The sequence below is a fragment of the Ambystoma mexicanum genome, chromosome 8 (genome assembly GCF_040938575.1).
Source record: "Ambystoma mexicanum isolate Mex_15411 chromosome 8, UKY_AmexF1_1, whole genome shotgun sequence".
NCBI classification, from domain to species: Eukaryota; Metazoa; Chordata; class Amphibia; order Caudata; family Ambystomatidae; genus Ambystoma; species Ambystoma mexicanum.
In genome coordinates, this window is record NC_090929.1 from 482,591,525 (window position 1) to 482,614,875 (window position 23,351).

Consider the following 23,351-nt stretch of genomic DNA (forward strand, 5'->3'; position numbering starts at 1 on the left):
GGACAATCGCGACTGTCAAAATCCTGGAGTCTGCCTTTGAAATGATCAGTTCCAGTTCACAAACCACGAACGAGAGCAATACCTCCAAAGCCACCACTTTATCACCATAATGGTAATCAGGGAGATTAAGCTTCCTCTGGTATCTTTTACGCATTCGGCCCTTTACGTCCGCTTGAGCCCAACCAACTCCATCTAAACATTACATTGACCTGGAAGAGGTAATCCTATTCTCACCAGGAATCTGACATAACTACATGAAAGCTCGCGGCGCATCTCATTAAGGGTTGCTGTCGCTCTCAACTGTTTGTAAAAATTCATTTCATTGAATTGTAAACAAATAAATAAATAAATAGAAAATAATCTTTAACTTCTTATAAATGAAAAGTTATGCCACATACAAAGGAAAGAAAAGAGTTCAGTTTTTTTAGGAATCACAATTAGGCATACACAAGCAATTCTTAATGTAGTTTTCAAGGTTTAAAGACTAGTATTGAATTGTATTCCTGTGTGAAAGTGAAGGAAAGAGTCCAGTCCTCCAATGGGAATCACAATTAAGCACACAAGACCATTCTGTGATATAGTTTTCACAAGTTAAAGGTTTCAATAATTGTATTGTCAAAGTTAGGTATTTGTTAATGGTCTTTGCAGCATTTACTCTTCTTAGTTAGTGACACACGACCACTCCTTTAGACAGTAACGGTCTTTGAGCGATTGAACAATGCATTTAAGCAGCACTAGCTTTTCATGTAAGTAAAAGGGACTTCCATATTGTACGCGACTGCTACATTTCCATCGTCCCAGCATTTCATCTTCAATGAACAACCTCTAGTTGCTTTAAACCATAACACAAGGGAATATGAAATTATATACTGTTGCCAGCAATGTTTACGCAAGTTATTCGAATGCTGTACTTCACTCACCGGCTTCTTTGACACTTTCTCTGTGGGTTGTACTGCTTTCCTGACTTCTACCACAAATTCTACTGCTTCTGGCTTAATAGGGTCCCACATCCTTCCTCTGTAAAGATGTCTCTGGTCCCGCCACACGTTATGGAGCCCCTCTTGCTCCTGAGACCCACAGCTTCACAACTGCTCCTCGCTTCAGTCTCCAACATGTTCTCTGCATGGCAACCACAGCAATAAGGCTCATATGGGGGAACCTGCTCTCCTGCATGTCTTCTGCTGCACAGACTCTGCACTTCAGAGTTTGTGGGAACAGGACCCTCCCAGAACAAGAAGGTGAAATCTGCTGTCCCCACACTCCGACGTCCCTCTTGTTCTCCCACTTCTGCTTGGTTTGCCAGCTTTGTCCCTTCTTCCTACTGCAATTACTGCTACAGCTCACCTTCCAGTCACAGTTCCAGCTCCTTCCAATTGCCTGCACCTGAGGGGGCCTTTTATGCCCCCAGGTTCCTTCAGGTGTGGATTGTTAGGCTTAATTGTCTGACTACTGCTACAGCATGCCTTCAGCCGTCTTCCTCATCCCAGTACTCCTGAGATTATGGGACTTGTAGTCCCCTTCAGCAAAGTTAGTTCTTCTAATCATTTAGTTAATTTTAAGGGCAGATTTACTTCCCTTAGGCCCATTAACAGTTGGACTGTTAGCTCATATTTACAGAGCTTGTACACTGGGTCACAGATCTTATATGTGGGTCATGGACAGTATATTGACAATATGCCATTACCTGTTTTGGCAACCCAGAAAGGCACTTCCTTTCAGAGGATAAATAGCACATCTCATCCCCCGGGATCTCCTCACCACCCTGGGCCCTGTCTCCTCCCAGGCGATCCTCCCACAGTAGACCACCCCGAAGGTCAGGATCAGCAAGCATCTGCCTTCCCCTGACCACCTGGGTGGCGACTTTAGGAAGGGTTTCAGTGAGGGATCCGTAAGATTCTTCACATATGTTACACATTGGGAATTTCAAACTAACAATTTACTGGGAATTTACAAACTGTCAGTGTACTGAGATTGTGAACGTGAAGTACACTGGTAATTTTAATTGTAATTCTGGGATGTAGTGGGATTCTGCACACTCAGAATGAATCTGGAATTTATTGGAGGTTTCTGTCTGGCACTACTTTTATGGCACAGGATGCGTTTCTGATTGTAGAGCCAATGCAAAGACCATTTGTATGCTGGCCATGGTGCTGGCTCAATGAAAAGATTTGCATGCATTATGACTGGCACAATGAGCAGATTTGTGCTCCTGTTAAAGTGAATGCAAACACCAGCGCCTATGCTTGTCATAGCGCCACATTGCTCCTGTGGAAAATCCCAGCCATATTTAATAATTTCACTAGCATTACATTCAGTGCCACCCCTGTCACTGTTCCAGCACTGTGATCAGTACACCCTGGGTCACTGCTCCAGTGTGCCATAATAAGGTTTCCAGAGAGAAGTGATGTGAAATGCCCTTTCAGTTTGGTTTGTGCAGGCTGACCCTACGGTCCATCCTAACAGCCAAAAGCAGACACTGCCGGAGGGCAGAGTGTTTACTGCACTCTCCACAGCAAGCTGTAACTTTACTTTCCATCCAAGCCCTAGTCCCATGTGGGGAGTATTGGACTCCCTTAACACCGGTACCAGCAGCAAAAGGTATGGCCTGCAGAGAGAGGGCAGCTAAAGCTAGACAGTGATGTGTTAACTGAACTTAATAGGACATGGCTATGATGTAGTATTGGGGCATAATACAAAACCCCATAGTATGTGCAATGTGATCATAATGTAAACTCGCAATGGTATTCTATGTGGGTGTACTGAAAACCAGCCATGTTGCGCCAAGTGGGCATACTGTAAGTTGGCAATGTTCTGCTAAGTTGGCATAATGTCATTTTATACCTGCCTTCTCTCAATTACTGTAATGCAGCCCGGAAGGACGAATCTGGATGCTACATGAAATGAAATAACTTGACCACTCTGGGATCTCACACAGCAACACACACATTACCACACGTTTGTTCATACACGGACGCTTAGCCGCACCAGCGCATGGTTTTGCCTATCTAACACAACCATTTTAGCGACAGCAATTTTGCTCTCCTCCCCCTTCCATACTAACCGCATACCCTACCCTAACATAACATGTCGTAAAATGGAAGTTATCAGTTACCTGGGTTAAAATCTACATACGTAAACAGAGATATTTATTTAAATAATGTACTTAATAATATTTATTAATCAAAATATACAGCACCTTTTAGTGGCATTGCACCTATGATTATTGAATGTGGATTTCTGCAAATTAATGGTCCTTCGATGCTCTAAGAATCTGGCGCTTGGATACTCAGGGGTTCTCTCCGTCATTAAATGGAGGCGTAAAAGTGAGGCACAGTGCTTTTATGCCTCTATTTAATGATCTGCCCAGTGAAGTTTGCATCTCTGCTTTGCCTTTCTTCTCTGTCTAGGAAGAACACAGGGTTTTATGCCTGTGATAGATTTTCATGCAGGCGTAAAAACAGGACTCCAATGGAAGACACGTCACATTTACACCTGGCAAATAGCAGGTGAATTCCTTGCGAATCCATTATATAAAACACCACCTGTAAAGCATACTTTGAAGGCATTATTTAATTTCTTACAAAGCAGAGAGTAAAAGTGAAGAGTAAAGGCAATTTCACCTTGATTTACTCTTCACATTTACCCTCCGCTTTGTGAATGTTGAAAATTGCATGCAAGGGACCCAAAAGCATATAATTTGTAATTTATCTTTAATGTATTTGATTTATAAGGCACTTTTGCCAAAGCGCCATCCATAAAATATTACAATAGTGGGGCGTGGCTTGGCGCCGAGGCAAGATGGCAGCCTAAGACAGCAGCTCCACTCCACATTTAATATATAACAGCATTAGGTTAATTTCTACGGTGACAAACTTACCTGATTCTCCTTCCTGAGCTCGGCCGACATCCCGCTTACATCTGTTGGACTTCTTCCGCGGCTCCGGAGTGTTGAACAGCTTCACACGCGACAGGCTCCATTCTCTAACTTCCGCATAGGACGCATCCAGGAACGCGATCCGCCCCTCGTGAGGAGAGACGTGGCTAGTCAAATCAGCTGACTCCCCGGTCTAGGCCCTAAAGCACAGCGCTTCCTCACGAGTGCGCCACCCACTGGACTCCAAGGAAACTGGAAGAAACACAGTAAGAAATCAATATAAAAGCAAACTGCCTACATTAATTTAACTTTTACTGAAGCAAAAGATATATTTAAAAAACAAAAAAAAAAAAGAAAAAGGAAAAAAATAAAAAGGGGGGAATGAAGTGACAATAGAAGAGAGAATAAGTTGGATTAATAGGAAAGGATACTTTAGTCGCATACCTTAGAAAGGAATCTGCAAGAACAGTGTACAGGCTTTTAAGTCACATTTCAAAGGCAAATCAAGCTTAAGAACCATAATACCGAATAAGTCATGAAGTCTCCCTTCTGCGAACACTAAGTGCTGTTTTTAAATTTAACACCACTACTATGCCTCATTGCTGCAAACTTCCAATACTGTATTAATTGATTGGATTATTATCATCCACCGCTATACTTCTACAGCTCTACAGATCTAAACCTATATTTTTGGGCAATAACCCTACACAAATTATCAAACTCAGTCTCCAGTAGTATATGCCTTATTATTCGGGGTCTTTCCAGTTTTTGGTCTCTCTTGCACAGAGTAAAGCCTAAGAATAATATGGAAGTAATAATTATATACTACTAGTCAGCATATAGATCTTCTTCAAAGAATTAGACGCCATAACATTCATATTTGTCAACTTCGGCACAAATATGGCAACCAACAAAACCAACCAAAAACATGGCTCCTCTATCAAAGATGCTACTGCTTCCTCAACCACTCTGAAAAGACCCAAAAGTGACTCACCACCTCCAAGTGGAATCTCAGACCCAGCCATTGAAACCATTCTTGCTGAAATCAGGGCACTTAAACCCTTCATGGAAACCACAAATATTAAGTTACAGCAACTAGATGAAAGGTGGATGGGAGTTAACAACAGAGTAGAAGAAGCAGGGAAAAGAATTGGCGTGCTTGAAGATCTATCGCCTAAAGTAGCACAAATGGAGTGTAAGAGGATTCAATTCAACACTACAGCTAAGTCAACGCCTAGTCTATAATACTGAATGAAAACCCTTATTGATATATCTTTATGTCCAGTTCATGCGTTCTGGATGACTACCCCTATATAACACCCCTCTCTTGGAATCCCCCTGACCCCACTGAGCCAAGAAGTAGTTCTGTTTTGCAAGTTTAAAAGGTTTATTTGATAATTTAAACAATAGATATATATCACCCTTTATAATAAATTAATAATTGAATAGCACACTTAATCTGATATGATAAAGATCAACAACGGAGAATCTGGCACTAGCACACTTCTTATAATCACTAATGAGTTGACATGAAATGGATAAGGTAGCACACTGGTAAATAGGAACAAAAGAAGAAGGTGGTACAAAATGCTTTATAGAGTTCAAATGGATGCAAGGTTGAATGAATGAAATGCAGTATAGAAATACTCAATATGATTTCAACAAAACAATGTAATCACTTTTCTCTGGCAATTCCCTCCCCCCCTTGATGCAAGGCAAGGAAATGGAAGGAAACACACAGTTCTCAGAAATGCAATCAAATGTGATTCAGTTCACCCCGGCAAGCTTACAGAAAACAGATAGGAGTTTTGAAAACACAGGCCCAAATGCTTTGATATGTGCTAGCAATGGATGAGAAATATGCTGGAAATGCTTTTAATTCCCTTTCAGAGGTTCAGGGTGAGTGGTATCTAGTTAATATTAGTCCAGGCTCACACTAGCAATGAGGCAGGGATAGTTAGCAGGTTAAACGAATTTCTGGCAAATGGAAGGCAAGCAGCAGCAGCTTTTTACACATGAAGAAATTTGCAAATCGCGGCAAAATTCGCGGATGCGCCGAGCGCTATGACAGAGGAACCACAAGGACTATCTCTATCGTTTTGGGGTCCTAGGAAAGCCTAGGATCTCAGCTTCCAAATAAAAGTTACTGCAAGTCTCTAGCACAAACGGTTGCGGAGATATGAGCGATTGAATAAAGGTCGTTTTTCAGATTTGAAATTTTAAACGCACACTTTTTCAGCTTTAAAAATGATGGCAGGATAACACAATTTCTAAGCTGCAGTTCTACTTAGATTAAAATAGGATTGAATTATATTATTTTAACTAAGAGATTGGTTCTGCACAGTTTGCTATGTACTCACACAATATTCTTGAGTGAAATGGGCCTCATCACGGATCTGGTCAGGGTTTTAGACTGGACTCTGGTCTGGTCTGGTCTGGCCTTTGCACTTCACAGTGATCTGGGTCAGCTCTCTCTGCTGGTCTGGGTCTCTCTGGGTACAGCACTGCTTTCTCTCTGGTCTGGTCTCTTAGTTCTGGATAGATTGAAGTCTCTAGTTTGGCTCTCTGGAGGTTTGATGGAGGTAAAGTATGGATTTTTCCGGCAGAGCGTCCCGCTGCAGATGGAATTTGAAGGTCCCTATCTGTCCTGTCTGTCTGCTTTTATGTGTTTAGAATGTGGGTGTGTTCTAGCATCACTGACCCTACCTCTCTCTCAGCTTCTAATTGGTCAAACTTCCATTTATCATTTGATTGGGGAATGAACTGTGAGTCAGAGGGATGTCATTTTATGGCTTGCAGATAGGACACTCCTCTGTCAGATTGCACACATTCTATATTTGATAATAAAAGACATATTTCACAGTTACACAGTTGCTTGAAATTACACATACATGGTGTGGCTGAATTTAGCCATGTCTCTGTCCAAATCTGTTGTTTCTAAGAGCTTGCATTCAGAAATGGCAACTTCTAGCACTTTTTCATGTGCTAAACAACATTGGATCTTCATTAAATTTTATACAACTGTTCCTCACATATCTACCCACATACCAATGCATTTTCGTTTGTCTAGCTGAAACAGGTAGTCTGTAATATTAATAAACAATGGGGTTTTGCCCCAGAACATCACACAAATTCGAGTTTAGGCTTGAATTAAAGGTACATTTTTTAAATTAAAGCTCTCAAAGTTATACATTTCTGTCATTTGATTACAAAGAGTTATCAGTGTTTTTGTAAAATATATATTTTACTTTCAATTCAGTCCTCAGAGTGTTGAAGTCCGCCTCCAAGACTTGGGTGGGTCAGTCACAGATCTCTGCTGGCTGGCAGATCTTTGTTGACAGCAAACATCCAGAATTAACATATTCCTTTCAGAGGAAAGGGTCCTTTGTGTGGTGTCTGGCAAGCTCACATCAGGAGGCCAGGGGGCCACTTTGCATTTAATTAACAGAACCCTGTTATTTCCTGGCTTCTTGGGTTGAGTTCTGAAGTGTCAAGAGTTCTCAGGACATGCAACCCCTTTGAACCTTTGATGAAATAAGACCCCTTTCTTTGCACTCATGCAGTTTGCAAGACAGCTCTCCTGTCAGAGTTTAGACCGCTAGCGCCACCATCAGGATTTTGTGGTTACTGCATCCATCCTTGGGATTTTTTTTTTAGATTGATTCCTTTCAGCAAGTGATATTATATGGAGTAGATTGTCCATGTTCAGGACATGGCATTGGTGTGTTTCTGCAGTAAAGTAATTCTGTGCCCATGATTTTGCCATATTTGACATTCAAGAAAAATGAATTCCCAACAGTATGGGTTTGCTTTTGGCAATCAGCATTGCATCTCTGAACTCACAATATAGGCAAAATGGGATTTTCCTGTGCATTTTCTGGGGAGCTCTGGCCATTATGATGTTTTCAATGCCAGTACTGCACAGTTTTGAGGTAGGGCCCGGATGCATGGGTAAATACATCCCACAAGCCCCCCTTCTTGCGGTGGCCATCTGATCCTTCACTAATGGGACCCGCAAGATCTGGGATGTAGTTCTCCTCTTCTTCCGATAAATGGCACAGTTCAGCATCTTTTCCTCCATCCGGTCGGATCGATCGGTTCTCCTCGCCGGTCCTGATGGGAGTATTGGGCGGTCCACTGGGCCCATTGGATCTTCGTTCCCTGTCTCCGGATCGCCCTCCACGGCCCGTCTTCAGGTTTTCTTTCTCCTAGGACGACAAAGGAAGAGCGGCAATACCTACTCATAGACGTTTTTCCACCACTGTTGAGATAGTGGGGCAGCATATGCATTTCATCATAACGAAACATTACATTCTTATTTTGAAAAACAGTATGACTAAGAGACAGTTTCATACAAATCACAGTATGTTAGAGACTAGATGTGGTACGTTTTATGATTGGAACTGAATTAGTCTGATACAGTACCCGCTAGGATTCCAGAGGATTCCTCCAGTTGTTGCAGAGTGTGCCTGGGATGGCAACACTTCAACTGGTTTATGTGTACCCACTTGTCTTCCCCCTCTGCCGAACCGCCTTTGGGGATGCGGATCTTGTAGGCCACAGGGGAGATCTTATCGACGATCTCAAAGGGTCCCTTCCATGTAGGCAAAAATTTGCGCTGCTTGGCCTGGTTCCTTTGGAAGTTGTATAGATAGACCCGGTCTCCCACCTGATATTCCTTCCTGGAAGTTTTCAGGTCATAATGGGTCTTCATGCTATCAGCCGATCTTTCTAGATTCCGCTGAGCATAAGCAAAAGCATGTTGGAGGTGTTTCCTTAAATTCTCTACATACTCATGAGTAGTGGAGGCATTTATCAGTGTCTGCTCTTGGGTCCTATAGAGCAAATGCTGAGGAAGCACCATCTTGCGCCCAGTCATCAACTCAAATGGTGACATTTTGGTTGCAGATGAAGGGGTAGATCTGATGGCCATTAGGACCAGAGGTAATCGGATATCCCAACTTGGCCCAGAATCTGCCACAAACTTTTTTAAGATGCTCACAATTGTCCGGTTATATCTCTCTACTGCCCCAGAAGAAGCTGGTCTATAAGCAATATGCAGCTTTCTCTTGACCCCCAGTATCTCCCACATCTTTGTCATTACTTCACTGGTGAAGTGGCTACCTCTGTCTGACTCAATCCTTTGAGGTAGACCAAAACGGGAAAAGATGTGGTTAATCATCAAGGCAGCTGCAGTTTCTGCCTTGCAATTTGGGGCTGGGAGACATTCCACCCACTTGGTAAACAAGCATGTCACAGTCAACATGTACTTATTCCCCCTAGCCGAGCGAATCACAGGGCCTACAAAGTCGATTTGTAAATCTGACCATGGCAGTGTCATTCCCCTCTTTTGTAAAGGCGCCCGGTGAGTGAGGGATGTCGGCTGAAATTGTGCACACACAAGACAACCCTTCAAATATTGGTTGAGGTCCTGGCCCATGTGTGGCCAGTATGCAACCTCTCTTAAGATTTCCAATGTTGTGTGAAACCACCTGTGACCGGCAGTGGCCGCATCATGGGCGTGACTTAACATCAGGCTTCGGAATGAGGTAGGAACCACACACTGATCGTGGCCAGCTTTGGATTTCCTTACCAACAAACCGTCTTGGATTCGGAACATTTTTGGACATTTCATCAACACTCTTAGGTCCTCTTTCCCAATGTAATCGGTATCCGTCAGGGGAAAGTTCTCGGGGTCCTCAAGGTGCCGGTAAAATTTACCAATTATTGGATCCCCCTTCTGAGCGGTAATCAAATCAGCATCAGGGGTCTCCTTACTCCATTGTGCAATTGAAAGGTCATTATGAGCATTTGTCTGGGACCTAGTGATGGCAGTGACCTGGATTTCCCCCAACAGGGACTCAATCTCAATTAGATCCCCTTGGATGGCTCCGGTTTTGGCCAGCTGATCGGCTAAGTCATTTCCAGTTTTGTCTGGTCCCTCTACTTTGGAATGACCCTTAATCTTCTTCCAATAGATGGTCATCCCATTCGATGTGACCAGATCATCAATGTTTTGGATCAACTTCCCATGTTTCAAGGGTTTGTTGTTAGCACATAACATGCCTCTGGTTTTCCAATTAACCAGGTGCTCCACGAACCCGTTCCGTACATAATCCGAATCTGTGATTATGACCAGTTCGTGGAGTTGATGCTGGACAGCAGTGAGGATGGCCTGATGCACAGCCATCAATTCTGCCACCTGACTACTTCGGGGACCAATTTTGTATCCAGCGGAGGGTTCTGGGGACTCATTCACCCATGCATTCCCTACGCCAGCCACCAGTTCTTTCTCCCCGTCGTTGTCAACATGGTAAGAGCATCCATCCACATAGACAGTGGGCATTCCCTCACACTTGTCTTCTTCAAAGACTTTGTGTGGGGAATTAAGGTATGCCTCCATGTTGTCCTTTATTTTTAGACTTTCGTCCTCGAGACAGTTTTCTCTGGCACAATCATGCAAGTCAGCCAGACCTTGCGCGAGGGGACTCTTCTTGTTTTGGCCATATCGGACCTCCACAGGAAAGCCTTGCATTGACAGAATCCAGGAAGTAATTCGGGAATTACTCACATTTCCGGCCCGGATTCTGTCACTTTGGAGATATTGCAGAGGCTGGTGTGGAGTCTCCACTATGATGTGTTCCCCCTGGATAAACGGGCGGTAATTCTTCAATGCCCACACCGTTGCCAGGAGTGCCTTCTCACAATCGTTGAATTTCTCCTCCACAGAGGATAAAGTTTTGCTCGCATATGAGATTACTTTATTGACCTTGTCATGCTTTTGGTATAATACTGCCGTCAAGCACGTATTAGAGAACCCTGTCTCCAGGAAGAACTCCTTGTTTCTGACAGGGTAAGCTAGGCAAGGCGCTTGTGAGAGGCTTCTCTTGAGTTGTTTTACTGCCTCGGCTTGTTCTGGACCCCATTCCCACTTGACCCCCCCCTTCAGGAGATGAATCAGGGGTCTGGTGATCTCTGCATAGCCCTCAATGAACTTTCTGCTGTAATTAGTCAGTCCAAGGAGGCTCCTTAGTTCCCGCAGAGTTGTGGGGTCTTTAAGTTTCTGAAGTGCTTCCACTTTCTTTTCCTGGGGACAGAGACCCTGAGGAGTAATCTCATGCCCCAAGAAATTAACACGGGTACTACACCACTGTGCTTTCTGAAAGGAAAGTTTTGCTCCGGCGGCCCTCAACTGTGTCAGAACATAACGGATCTCCGCTATGTGTTCCTCCACAGATGAACTTTTGATGAGGACATCATCTACATAAGCCAGGTTACCCCTTGCACCCAGGTCGGGCATGGCCTTATGTAGGAAAATGTTGAATTCATTGCCGGAGTTGAGGTATCCGAAGGGAGTCCGGGTCCATGTGTACTGCTGGCCCCCAAAGGTAAAAGCCAGTTTGTATTGGTCCTCCCTGCTGACAGGCACGGTCCAGTATCCATTGGTCAGGTCTATTGCAGTGAATACCTGTGACCCCTGAATCTGGGCCAGCCCTTGGTCAATGTAGGGCAGAGGCCATCGGGAAGTATGGACCCGTTTGTTGAGCTCCCTAAGGTCGGCGCAGAGTCTCCACTGGCCGTTTGGCTTCAATATTCCCAGCACCGGATTATTGAAGGTGCTGTGGACGGGACGGATTATTCCCCGGGACTCAAGGTTCTTAATTATTTCAGTAAGGGACTCCATTGATGCGAGAGGCAAGCGATATTGCTTCACAAACACAGGGGTCATGCCAGGGTCCGTGGGGATTGTTGTGGTGTGGATGTCGGTGCGACCACAGTCATATGAGTCTACCGCAAAGAGATCTTGGAAATCCAAGAAAACTTGTTTCAACTTTTGCTTTTGTTCCAGAGTCACACAGGCATCAGCTAGGTTGACTCTCTCTTCCACCATCTGCCTGAAGCCTGGAAAGACTTCTGGTTTGGCTATTTCAGCGGCCTCCTCCAGCTGGGTGGAGAAGTCCCTGGTCAGAGTGCTGATTTGGACCGGAGACTTCAGGTGGGAAAGGCAGCCTTCATGTACCTGGAAAATCACCTCATCCCTCCTGAAGTCACACGTCACATCTTCCTTACCATAAGGGCAGGAAGTGTACACCAGGAAGTTCCCCCCATGCCGGGTAAAAATCCTGTCTGGTGTTGTATTGTCCTCACTGTCACTGTCAAAACAGTCCTTGGGGATTGGTCCTAACAGTTCATTTAATAAGTCGATGGAAAAATGTCGGTCATCAACCGCCATTCCAATAATGGTGCCTGCGGCTAGAGTAATACTCTTTAAGTCGCTGTTATCCACCTCTATTAGAATGGTGTCATGTTCTATGTTGACTAATGGTGTTGGGTTTACCCCTAACCCTTGCTGTTGGAGAGAAGCATTTAGATGTATGTAAGCATCAGGGTTTTTCAACTCTTGTCCCCTTTTAACTTTCACTTCCAGGGAGAATTGTCAGGTCCTTTCTGGGATGGTGACTTCCTCTTTAACCTGAATTTCAACTGCATAAGGTAGCAATTGAGCTGACCTAAATGCTTTTTCTGGATCATCAAAGCCCATGGGATTATCCGCTAATCGGGACCAAGCTTTGAAGTTTATTAGGTCCAAACTAATGGCAAAGCGATTGAGAATGTCACTGCCTAAGTAAAAGGCGGCAGTGACGTCTCGCACGACCCAACAATTATGGACTATGCTCTTGTTGCCAATGGAGATTTTGAGCATACACCTGCTTGGCAGGAGATGTTTTGAATTGGGTGCTTCCAGGTCCATTTCCCATTTGTCTATCAGTTTGAAGGTAGGAATGGCTGGATCTTTTGGGAGTTGGCGGAACATGGCTTCGCTGATGAAGCTCTTACCGTTGTTCACACACACTCGAGCGAGAACAGAGTCCTTCCCATCATTTAACTGAACAGGGATGAACAACTGCTCTCCAATTTGCTGAATATCAGCCAGGCTCTGAGCTGATTTCACATCTTTCTGGACTATAGGAGTGGGAGTTTCAGATTGTGGATTGGTATAGAATTTCAAAGTGTTTCCTTCCAGCGTGGAATACCACTTTAGACTGGAAGGAAGGTTGATTTTCAGAAATAGAGAGGACCCCCCATCACTAGTCTGTTGTCCTACTGCTATTACTGTCACGTCTGGAATTTGGCTATTCTGGAAGTGAAATTCTACTTGGTCAGATTTTTGTTCAACCATGTGGCAGGTGCCGTTTAAACTAACATGGTTGACACTCTGTTTTAATTTTATTGGTCGGCTAGTCTGGGTCCAGAGGACCTTGTTTACGCAATCTATTAGGGGTGACAACCTTCTCAGGAGGTCATTCCCTAGTAAACAAGGGGTGCCCTCTGGAGACACAACTATGACTGGGTGTTTCAACTTGTGTCGCCCAATTTTCATGTCCAAGTCTGCCGTCCCCTCGACGGGAATTTCCTTCCCGTCAAAGTTCTGCAGTTGTCCAGGAAGAGAGGTGAGAGGAATTTGGTAATTCTCTCCCCTTCCTGCATTCAGTTCATCAAAGGCCCTTCTGGACAGAAGGGTAGCTTGAGATCCAGTGTCCACCAGTGCCAAAATTGTACCCTGTCCCTGTACTTGTACCGGGGCATAATATCTTCCCTCCTTCTCCTCAAGGGGGCACAGATAATGTACATTTTTGGACAACTGGTGGGCTAATTTTCTGGTTTTGGACATTGCTAGCGAAGAGATTTGGGCAGAATTCTGTGGAGAGTCTTGGGAATCTGAAAGAAACAGTTGGCAACTGGAGATCAGAGCCATTGTGGGTTCCCCTGGTTCCGGTTCTGGGCTGCCCCCCCCTTTTTGGAGGCAGTCCCCAGGATGGGTTTGAACCAGGGGATTTTCTTGCTGTTGGTTCTGGGATGAGATGGTGGGCGGCGGTAGCTCAGTCTCCACATCTCCCCAGTCTGGATTTGCATCCCTAGGGACCCATTTTTCTTTGGGGGGAGTTCCCCCCTCTCTGAAGGAGAAGATCCTTTTCCCAGGATCCTCTGAGGATCCCTCTCCCTAAAATTGGAAGATCTGTACCTCCTCCTCAAACTGAGTCTGTTTGGGTCTTTTGTTTCTCCTACCCCCCCTCTGCTCCTTAGGAGGCAGACTTTCAGGGGCAAGAGATTTCGTTTCCGGTTCCTGGGTTTCCAGGGGCTGTTTACAAGTGAGGAAGGAAGCTTCCTCCAAGGCTTTACACCCCCCTTCCCTTTGTGCCTCCTCCCTGGGAACCGGTGAGTTATCGGGGTGCTGCCCCCGTCATTGTTCTGGAGCACCAGGTCCAGAGTTGGGTGCGTTCTGCGCCGGCACGCCCATCTGAGGGTTCTGCTGAGCCCTCAGTATGTGACCCAGATCCCGCGCCATGTTTTGAACCTGGCGCTCTAACTGGGAAACCCGCTCAGGCTGATACGGGGCCCTGTTTTCTCCCCTGGGCTGATCCCAGGAAGGGTAGCTGTCCCTCCTCTGGTAATACCCCGGGTTGGGAAGATTTGGGTACCCCTCCACCCTTGGCCTCCCCCCTCCCGGATTCAGTGGTCTGGGCTCAGGGAATTGGGGAAAGAAGGATGGATGGTTTTGGGGCTGGAAGTCGGGTGGATATCTGGGGAAAAAGTTCTGCCCAGGGTTTGGTAAATTTCTGCCCTCCTGTGGGAAGTTTGGAGGGAAGTTCCCTGGGTTAGGTGCTTGTCTGGATCCCCCCCCTTGGGCTGGAGGAGTCCACACATAACCCAGGATGGGTCGATTTCCCTTGTAACGGGGACTTACATAATCAGGAGAGCGAGGGACCCCATTTGTGGGGCTGCCTCCTTGGCTCCCTGTCTGTGACTGACCCGAGGACCTCCTGGGCCTAGCATTATTAGGTGCAGGCAGGTTTTTAGGCCCCCCCATCTCCAAATCCAAAACGGGGGTGACCTTTACCTCTGCCACCTTGGCAGCAGCAGGGGTGCTGTTGGCTTTGGGGTTTTTATGGGCATTACTTTTGCTATCTATCGGTTTCTGCACCTCATAGATCCGGGTAGCCTTTTGAATGACCCAGTCTAAAGATCTTTTCTCGTGAAAATCCCTCACGAGCTGGGTCATGATATATTTGGGCAAGGCATGGAAAAACGTGTTAATAAATTCCCTGCTATCCGTGCGCACCCTTCTTGTGGTCTGTGCAAAAGCCCGCTTTAACTCCTGCACAAATTCTTGTGGGGCCTGATCCTCCCCACATTGCAAATTGTAGGCTGCCTTGCGAGCCTCTTGAGGATTTCTTTGAACAGAAAAATGTTTCAAGATGGCCGCCTTATAGGTGGACCATCTTAAATGATTTTGGTCCTCCAGCCCCGCAAAGAAACTGGAGTATTCTGGGGAGAAGGTCCACTTTACATATTGAATACAGCTTTGGCTGTCCTTCAAATGGAAAGTCTCCATCATTTGTTCAAACAACTCTAAGTGCTCCCAAACAGAATACTTAGCGTTCTTATGGTAAGGCGTGATGACGCTCCTGATCGCCTTAATCTGCTTTTAGGGGTCCTTAAGCAAGGCCCTTTTTGCCTTATTGGCCTTTTTGGTTCGGGTAACCCTTGTCCATTCTTCCTCGGACTCAGAGGCACTGCTCCCAGAGGTTCCCGTCTGTTCTTCCAGGTTTTCCCGGATTCTGCGAGCCTGGGAATGGCTGGCAGAATGTGGGGACCTGGTCTCCTGTGTCCTGCGCAGTTCAGAGGAGTCTTCAGATTCCTCCTTGCTGCCAGGATTTGATGGGTACCCCCTCCACTGACCTAACTGGGCAGAGGTTTTCAGGATGCCCTTAATGGGCCTACTCTCCTGGGGTTCCCCATTGAACTGTACTGTACTTGGGTGCCCATACCCGGATGCCCACCCCTCCATTCCTGAGTGGTACTGGCCTATGAGCCCCATACTCTTAGCTGGATAGTAATCTGCCATCCCTGTGGCCCTGTGCTCATGTGCGCCATGGGACATGGGGGTGGCAGAGTCCAGGGACTGAGAGGTATGAGGGCCTCTGGTACTAGGGCTCCTGAGGTTATGCTCCGGAGTTTCCCTTTCCCAGCGAACCTCATCTCTATCCGCCCCTGCTCCCTGTTGCAATGCAAGAGCCTGCATTTGTGCTTTCAGTTCCTCTGTTAAGGCCTTACTCGACTCTATCAGTCTCTCCTGCATCGCTACCTGTTGTTGGAGCCTATCATTGTGTTGGCAGAGAGCCTCATTTTCCCTCTGTACTTCCTGGTTGGTCCTGGAGAACTGGGCCGGTCTTTGCTGCAGGAGGGTTACCTCCTGAGCTGTGTCCCTATTGGCCTGCTCCTTTCTTGCTAGAGCATCCTCCACCCTCCTGGTGTGCTCTAACAAGTTCTGGTGTTCTTTTTGGAGGTCACCCAGTCCCTGGTGGGCCAGGTGATTTTCTTCCATTTTCCTTTTTAAATGGCAGACTTCCTGGCCTAAGGCGTCTCTTTCCTGACTAAGAGCCTGCATTTGTGCCGCCAGGTCGTCCCTCTGCCTTTGAAAGGCACCAGCTTTCTGGCGTTCTTCATCAAACTCTGCCTGGGTATCCAGGTCTTTCAAGATCAGCTTGTTGCTCTCTACCTTCACTCTATCTAGATGACTTTGCAGGGTGGCTACCTGCTCCATGCATGCCCTGTTAAAGTCTAATTGTTGCTCCAGCTTTTTCTGGCTCTGCAGTAAGGAGTCCAAACTGTCTTGGTGCTCCTTCTGCAGGGCCAGAAATCTAGTATCCTGTTCTACCTTTTCCTGTTGCAGCACATCCATATCCTTCTTTATTTTAATGATGTGCTGCCTACTATCATCTTCTGACTCCTGGCTCCTCTGCAGCCTCTGCTCAGAAGAGACCAGGTCAGATTGGGCCTTCTGTAATGCCATCTGTTGCCTATTTGCCAGATTTTGGCTTTCAGCACATCTATCCTGCATATCTCCCATATATAGGTACAGGTATGCTGCTATCCTGGCAATCTTATTGTGTTCCTCTTTGGCTTTAGGAGCCATATATAGTTCACTCAGGGCCACATGTAAGAGACCCTGATCTCTATATATATCTGACCCTGTTTCAGTGACCTGTCGCGTGATGGCCTGCAACCAGGCATCCTGGCCCTGCTCAGCCCATTCACCTCTCACAAATAGTTTATGTAAGAAGTGCTCTCTGGCTATTTTCATATCTACCAAGGTCGTCATTCTAGAGATTGGTCTCTGTCCTGACTTACAGAAGTTAGTATTTTATTTTTGCAGAACAGAACTTTTCTTGGAGTGTCCCTTTTGAGGAGTGCTTTACAGCGTAACACAGCGTGGTGATCCGACCGGATATGTGTATCTGGTCAGTTAGCACACTGTATTAAGCTGCACAAGTGGTATTCTAACCCAACGTCTCGGCTCGAGCCCCCAATTTGTAAGAGGATTCAATTCAACACTACAGCTAAGTCAACGCCTAGTCTATAATACTGAATGAAAACCCTTATTGATATATCTTTATGTCCAGTTCATGCGTTCTGGATGACTACCCCTATATAACACCCCTCTCTTGGAATCCCCCTGACCCACTGAGCCAAGAAGTAGTTCTGTTTTGCAAGTTTAAAAGGTTTATTTGATAATTTAAACAATAGATATATATCACCCTTTATAATAAATTAATAATTGAATAGCACACTTAATCTGATATGATAAAGATCAACAACGGAGAATCTGGCACTAGCACACTTCTTATAATCACTAATGAGTTGACATGAAATGGATAAGGTAGCACACTGGTAAATAGGAACAAAAGAAGAAGGTGGTACAAAATGCTTTATAGAGTTCAAATGGATGCAAGGTTGAATGAATGAAATGCAGTATAGAAATACTCAATATGATTTCAACAAAACAATGTAATCACTTTTCTCTGGCAATCCCCTCCCCCCCTTGATGCAAGGCAAGGAAATGGAAGGAAACACACAGTTCTCAGAAATGCAATCAAATGTGATTCAGTTCACCCCGGCAAGCTTACAGAAAACAGATAGGAGTTTTGAAAACACAGGCCCAAATGCTTTGATATGTGCTAGCAATGGATGAGAAATATGCTGGAAATGCTTTTAATTCCCTTTCAGAGGTTCAGGGTGAGTGGTATCTAGTTAATATTAGTCCAGGCTCACACTAGCAATGAGGCAGGGATAGTTAGCAGGTTAAACGAATTTCTGGCAAATGGAAGGCAAGCAGCAGCAGCTTTTTACACATGAAGAAATTTGCAAATCGCGGCAAAATTCGCGGATGCACCGAGCGCTATAACAGAGGAACCACAAGGACTATCTCTATCGTTTTGGGGTCCTAGGAAAGCCTAGGATCTCAGCTTCCAAATAAAAGTTACTGCAAGTCTCTAGCACAAACGGTTGCGGAGATATGAGCGATTGAATAAAGGTCGTTTTTCAGATTTGAAATTTTAAACGCACACTTTTTCAGCTTTAAAAATGATGGCAGGATAACACAATTTCTAAGCTGCAGTTCTACTTAGATTAAAATAGGATTGAATTATATTATTTTAACTAAGAGATTGGTTCTGCACAGTTTGCTATGTACTCACACTATATTCTTGAGTGAAATGGGCCTCATCACGGATCTGGTCAGGGTTTTAGACTGGACTCTGGTCTGGTCTGGTCTGGCCTCTGCACTTCACAGTGATCTGGGTCAGCTCTCTCTGCTGGTCTGGGTCTCTCTGGGTACAGCACTGCTTTCTCTCTGGTCTGGTCTCTTAGTTCTGGATAGATTGAAGTCTCTAGTTTGGCTCTCTGGAGGTTTGATGGAGGTAAAGTATGGATTTTTCCGGCAGAGCGTCCCGCTGCAGATGGAATTTGAAGGTCCCTATCTGTCCTGTCTGTCTGCTTTTATGTGTTTAGAATGTGGGTGTGTTCTAGCATCACTGACCCTACCTCTCTCTCAGCTTCTAATTGGTCAAACTTCCATTTATCATTTGATTGGGGAATGAACTGTGAGTCAGAGGGATGTCATTTTATGGCTTGCAGATAGGACACTCCTCTGTCAGATTGCACACATTCTATATTTGATAATAAAAGACATATTTCACAGTTACACAGTTGCTTGAAATTACACATACATGGTGTGGCTGAATTTAGCCATGTCTCTGTCCAAATCTGTTGTTTCTAAGAGCTTGCATTCAGAAATGGCAACTTCTAGCACTTTTTCATGTGCTAAACAACATTGGATCTTCATTAAATTTTATACAACTGTTCCTCACATATCTACCCACATACCAATGCATTTTCGTTTGTCTAGCTGAAACAGGGAGTCTGTAATATTAATAAACAATGGGGTTTTGCCCCAGAACATCACACAAATTCGAGTTTAGGCTTGAATTAAAGGTACATTTTTTAAATTAAAGCTCTCAAAGTTATACATTTCTGTCATTTGATTACAAAGAGTTATCAGTGTTTTTGTAAAATATATATTTTACTTTCAATTCAGTCCTCAGAGTGTTGAAGTCCGCCTCCAAGACTTGGGTGGGTCAGTCACAGATCTCTGCTGGCTGGCAGATCTTTGTTGACAGCAAACATCCAGAATTAACATATTCCTTTCAGAGGAAAGGGTCCTTTGTGTGGTGTCTGGCAAGCTCACATCAGGAGGCCAGGGGGCCACTTTGCATTTAATTAACAGAACCCTGTTATTTCCTGGCTTCTTGGGTTGAGTTCTGAAGTGTCAAGAGTTCTCAGGACATGCAACCCCTTTGAACCTTTGATGAAATAAGACCCCTTTCTTTGCACTCATGCAGTTTGCAAGACAGCTCTCCTGTCAGAGTTTAGACCGCTAGCGCCACCATCAGGATTTTGTGGTTACTGCATCCATCCTTGGGATTTTTTTTTTAGATTGATTCCTTTCAGCAAGTGATATTATATGGAGTAGATTGTCCATGTTCAGGACATGGCATTGGTGTGTTTCTGCAGTAAAGTAATTCTGTGCCCATGATTTTGCCATATTTGACATTCAAGAAAAATGAATTCCCAACAGTATGGGTTTGCTTTTGGCAATCAGCATTGCATCTCTGAACTCACAATATAGGCAAAATGGGATTTTCCTGTGCATTTTCTGGGGAGCTCTGGCCATTATGATGTTTTCAATGCCAGTACTGCACAGTTTTGAGGTAGGGCCCGGATGCATGGGTAAATACATCCCACAGGAGAAATCCATTAAAGAACTTCAAAAGCATAATGAAGATTTGGAAAATCGAAGTAGGCGTAATAACGTACGCATCTCTGGCCTTCCTGAAGGAGCTGAGGGCACAGACCCCATTGGCTTCCTACAAAGATTCTTACCGGCCATACTACATTTGCCTTTGGAAACTACTTTAATATACAATGGCCAAACCTCAGTCTCTCCCTCATCTCGGCAGCAACCAAGAACGCTAATATTTTACCTTTTGGAATACTCTCAACTGCAACTTATTATCTCCACAGTTAAAGAACGTAAATCTCTAATCTGGCATGGCAGTAAGTTATATTATATTTCTCACAGGATGTTGCTAGAAGTACAGCACAAAGAAGAAAAGTCTTTCTGGCATTCCGGCCTGCTCTTAAACAACTTAATGTCCGATATGGCTTATTCCATCCTTGCTCCTTTAAAGTCACATACGAAGGACGCTCTGCAGTCTTTGAGGATCCCGCTGACTTAAAGCTCTTCATACAATCCATCAAAAATGAAAATATGGACACTTCTTCTCCAGCGGCGGCCTCAACTTCATCTACTACTTAAAACTGGATCTCCATCAATTGACTTTTATACTCTTAAGTATCTAATTACCTAATGCTATGATTTTACTTTGATATTTACTATGTGGGGTGGGCACTCTTCTGGGTCCATCTTCCACAGGTAGTCGCTTTTTCCTAGTTAGCGACCCGGTAGGCGTTTCCTATCCCCTATATATATCTCCCTTTAACTCCTTATCCCATGTCCTGTTTGATCGCTAAAATTATTCATTCGCCATGGTATACTACCCGTCAAGGTGTGATCAAACCCCTCTCTCCCCTCCCTGACCCCCAGTGTTCCTTCCTTCTGAACAAATATTGGTGTAAACACAATTTCAATCGTATGACTATGGTATATGATTATTCCTGTACGATAGCAATGGGGTGTATGAATATCAAATCTCCTCCTACTAAATGATCTTTAAATGCATAACATGGAATATTAAGGGTTGCAAGAATCCAATGAAAAGATGTAAAGTATTATCGCACTTGAATAAATTTAAACCAACAGTAGCTTGTTTACAAGAGACACACTTATCCCTTAAAGAAACAATGAAACTTAAGTCTCTTTGGGTGAAGGAGGTTATTGCTAGCCCTGCTTTATCTAAGAAAAATGGTGTTGCTATACTTATTAGTATAAAACAACCCTACAAAATCCTTGCCCAAGATGCAGATACTAATGGCAGATGGGTTTGGGTAAAACTGCAAATTGACACGGCACAAGTATCAAGTATCAATATTTACGGACCTACACTACCAGATCCCTCCTTTTGGAATAATATCAAACAAATGATTCTGAAAAATGATTTCACCAACTTAATAATGTGTGGCGATGTCAATCAGGTTCTTGACCCTTTTCCTGATCGAAAATCCAGCTGCATATTTAAACCCAACAAAACTCACAAATCCTTCATAAAATGTTTAGGAGAAACAGGACTAATTGACTCGTGGAGGATATCTCATCCTTCGCATTTGGATTGTACCTTCCACTCTCCCCCACACAACACATTGTCACGTATTGATTATATTTTTGCTACAAAGACTCTATCTGGATCCATTATAGACTCCAAGATAGCCAATATCATTATTTCTGATCACGCTCCAGTCATCACTTCCTTCTCCCTTACAGATATGAACAAAGGTTCTCCCAGATGGAAACTTAACAATTTTCTTTTAAATGATCCTAAATCTATTCAATCCATCAACACTTTCATTCAACAATTCTTTAGCGAAAACCAAGATCAAGATACCTCCACTGTCAATAATTGGGATGCTTTCAAAGCGGCCCTTCGTGGTCACATAATGGCCCTATCAGGCAAGAATAAGAAAATCAGGAAAAAATATCTTGATGATCTCTACTCTAAACTCACTATCGCAGAACAACACTATTACACTGACACTAACCCAGCTAATCTACGACAAGTCATTAAGATACGCTTTGAAATCAATAAAGAAATCACTGAGTTAGCTGCAGGTACCATTCTTAAATATAAAACTAAGATCTATCAAACTTCTAACAAAGCAGGTCAAATGCTAGCTTCTTACTTAAAAACCAAAAAAGAAAAAGTTCAAGTCTCTCACATTCAAGATAAGTTGGGCAAGATGCATCATAGGTCTGATGAAATATTGGAATGCTTTAGAACATTTTATACGGATCTATATACTCCAGAATGTGCTATTGCCAGAGAAAACATTGATTCCTTTTTGAACAACATAAGTAGAACAACCTACCCTGAAATTGATCTATCTCATCTAGAAAATGACATCACTTCTTTTGATATTACCAAAGCCATCCATGGCCTCGGAAAAGGCAAAGCACCCGGCCCTGATGGACTATCCACAGAATTCTACAACACGTTTTCTCAATCCTTAACACCTAAACTCAAAAATCTTTTTTCATATTTCATTTCACAAAAATGTTCCTCCGGATCCTTTTCTGAAGCTTTACTTATCATTTTCCCAAAACCTGACAAGGACCCTACTCTTCCTAGCAACTATCGACCCATTTCCCTCATCAATATTGAAAGCAAAATTTTTGCCAAAATACTTGCCAATAGAATCGAATCCTCACTTCCAAGTCTAGTTAAACCAGATCAAACAGGTTATGTAAAAGGACGTAATATATCCTCTAATGCAAGACTCCTACTAAATGCCATCAACCTTGCAGCCAATGACAAAAAAGACACTCAAGGCTATGCGGCCATTGCATTAGATGCGGAAAAAGCGTTCGATCGTGTTGACTGGAATTTTATGTTTCAAACTTTACGCTGGCATGGGTGCAGTGAAAAATTTATTTCATTGGTCAAACTGCTTTATTCTGCCCCCAAATCCGCTATTTACTTAAATGGTCAAACTTCCCCCTCTTTTTCCTTACTAAGAGGAACGCGTCAAGGTTGCCCCTTCTCACCATTACTATATATCCTCTCTCTCGAACCACTTCTAGAATTAATAAGATCTAACAAAAATATCCCGGGAATTCAAGTCGGTGCCTCAATAAATAAAATAGCCTCATATGCGGATGATATTCTTATATTAATTAAAAACCCCAAACTTCACATTCCCAACCTCTTGAGTGCACTATCGCAATTTGGTGAGGTCTCAGGATATAAATTAAATACGCAGAAATCAGAAATTATGCCCCTAAATCCATACTGCCTTAAACATGATATTGTCACTTTTGGTCTCAAATGGTGCAGTAGCTCTGTCAAATATTTAGGTCTTAATTTTGCCACAACTATCCCTAATACGATCAAACTCAATACTG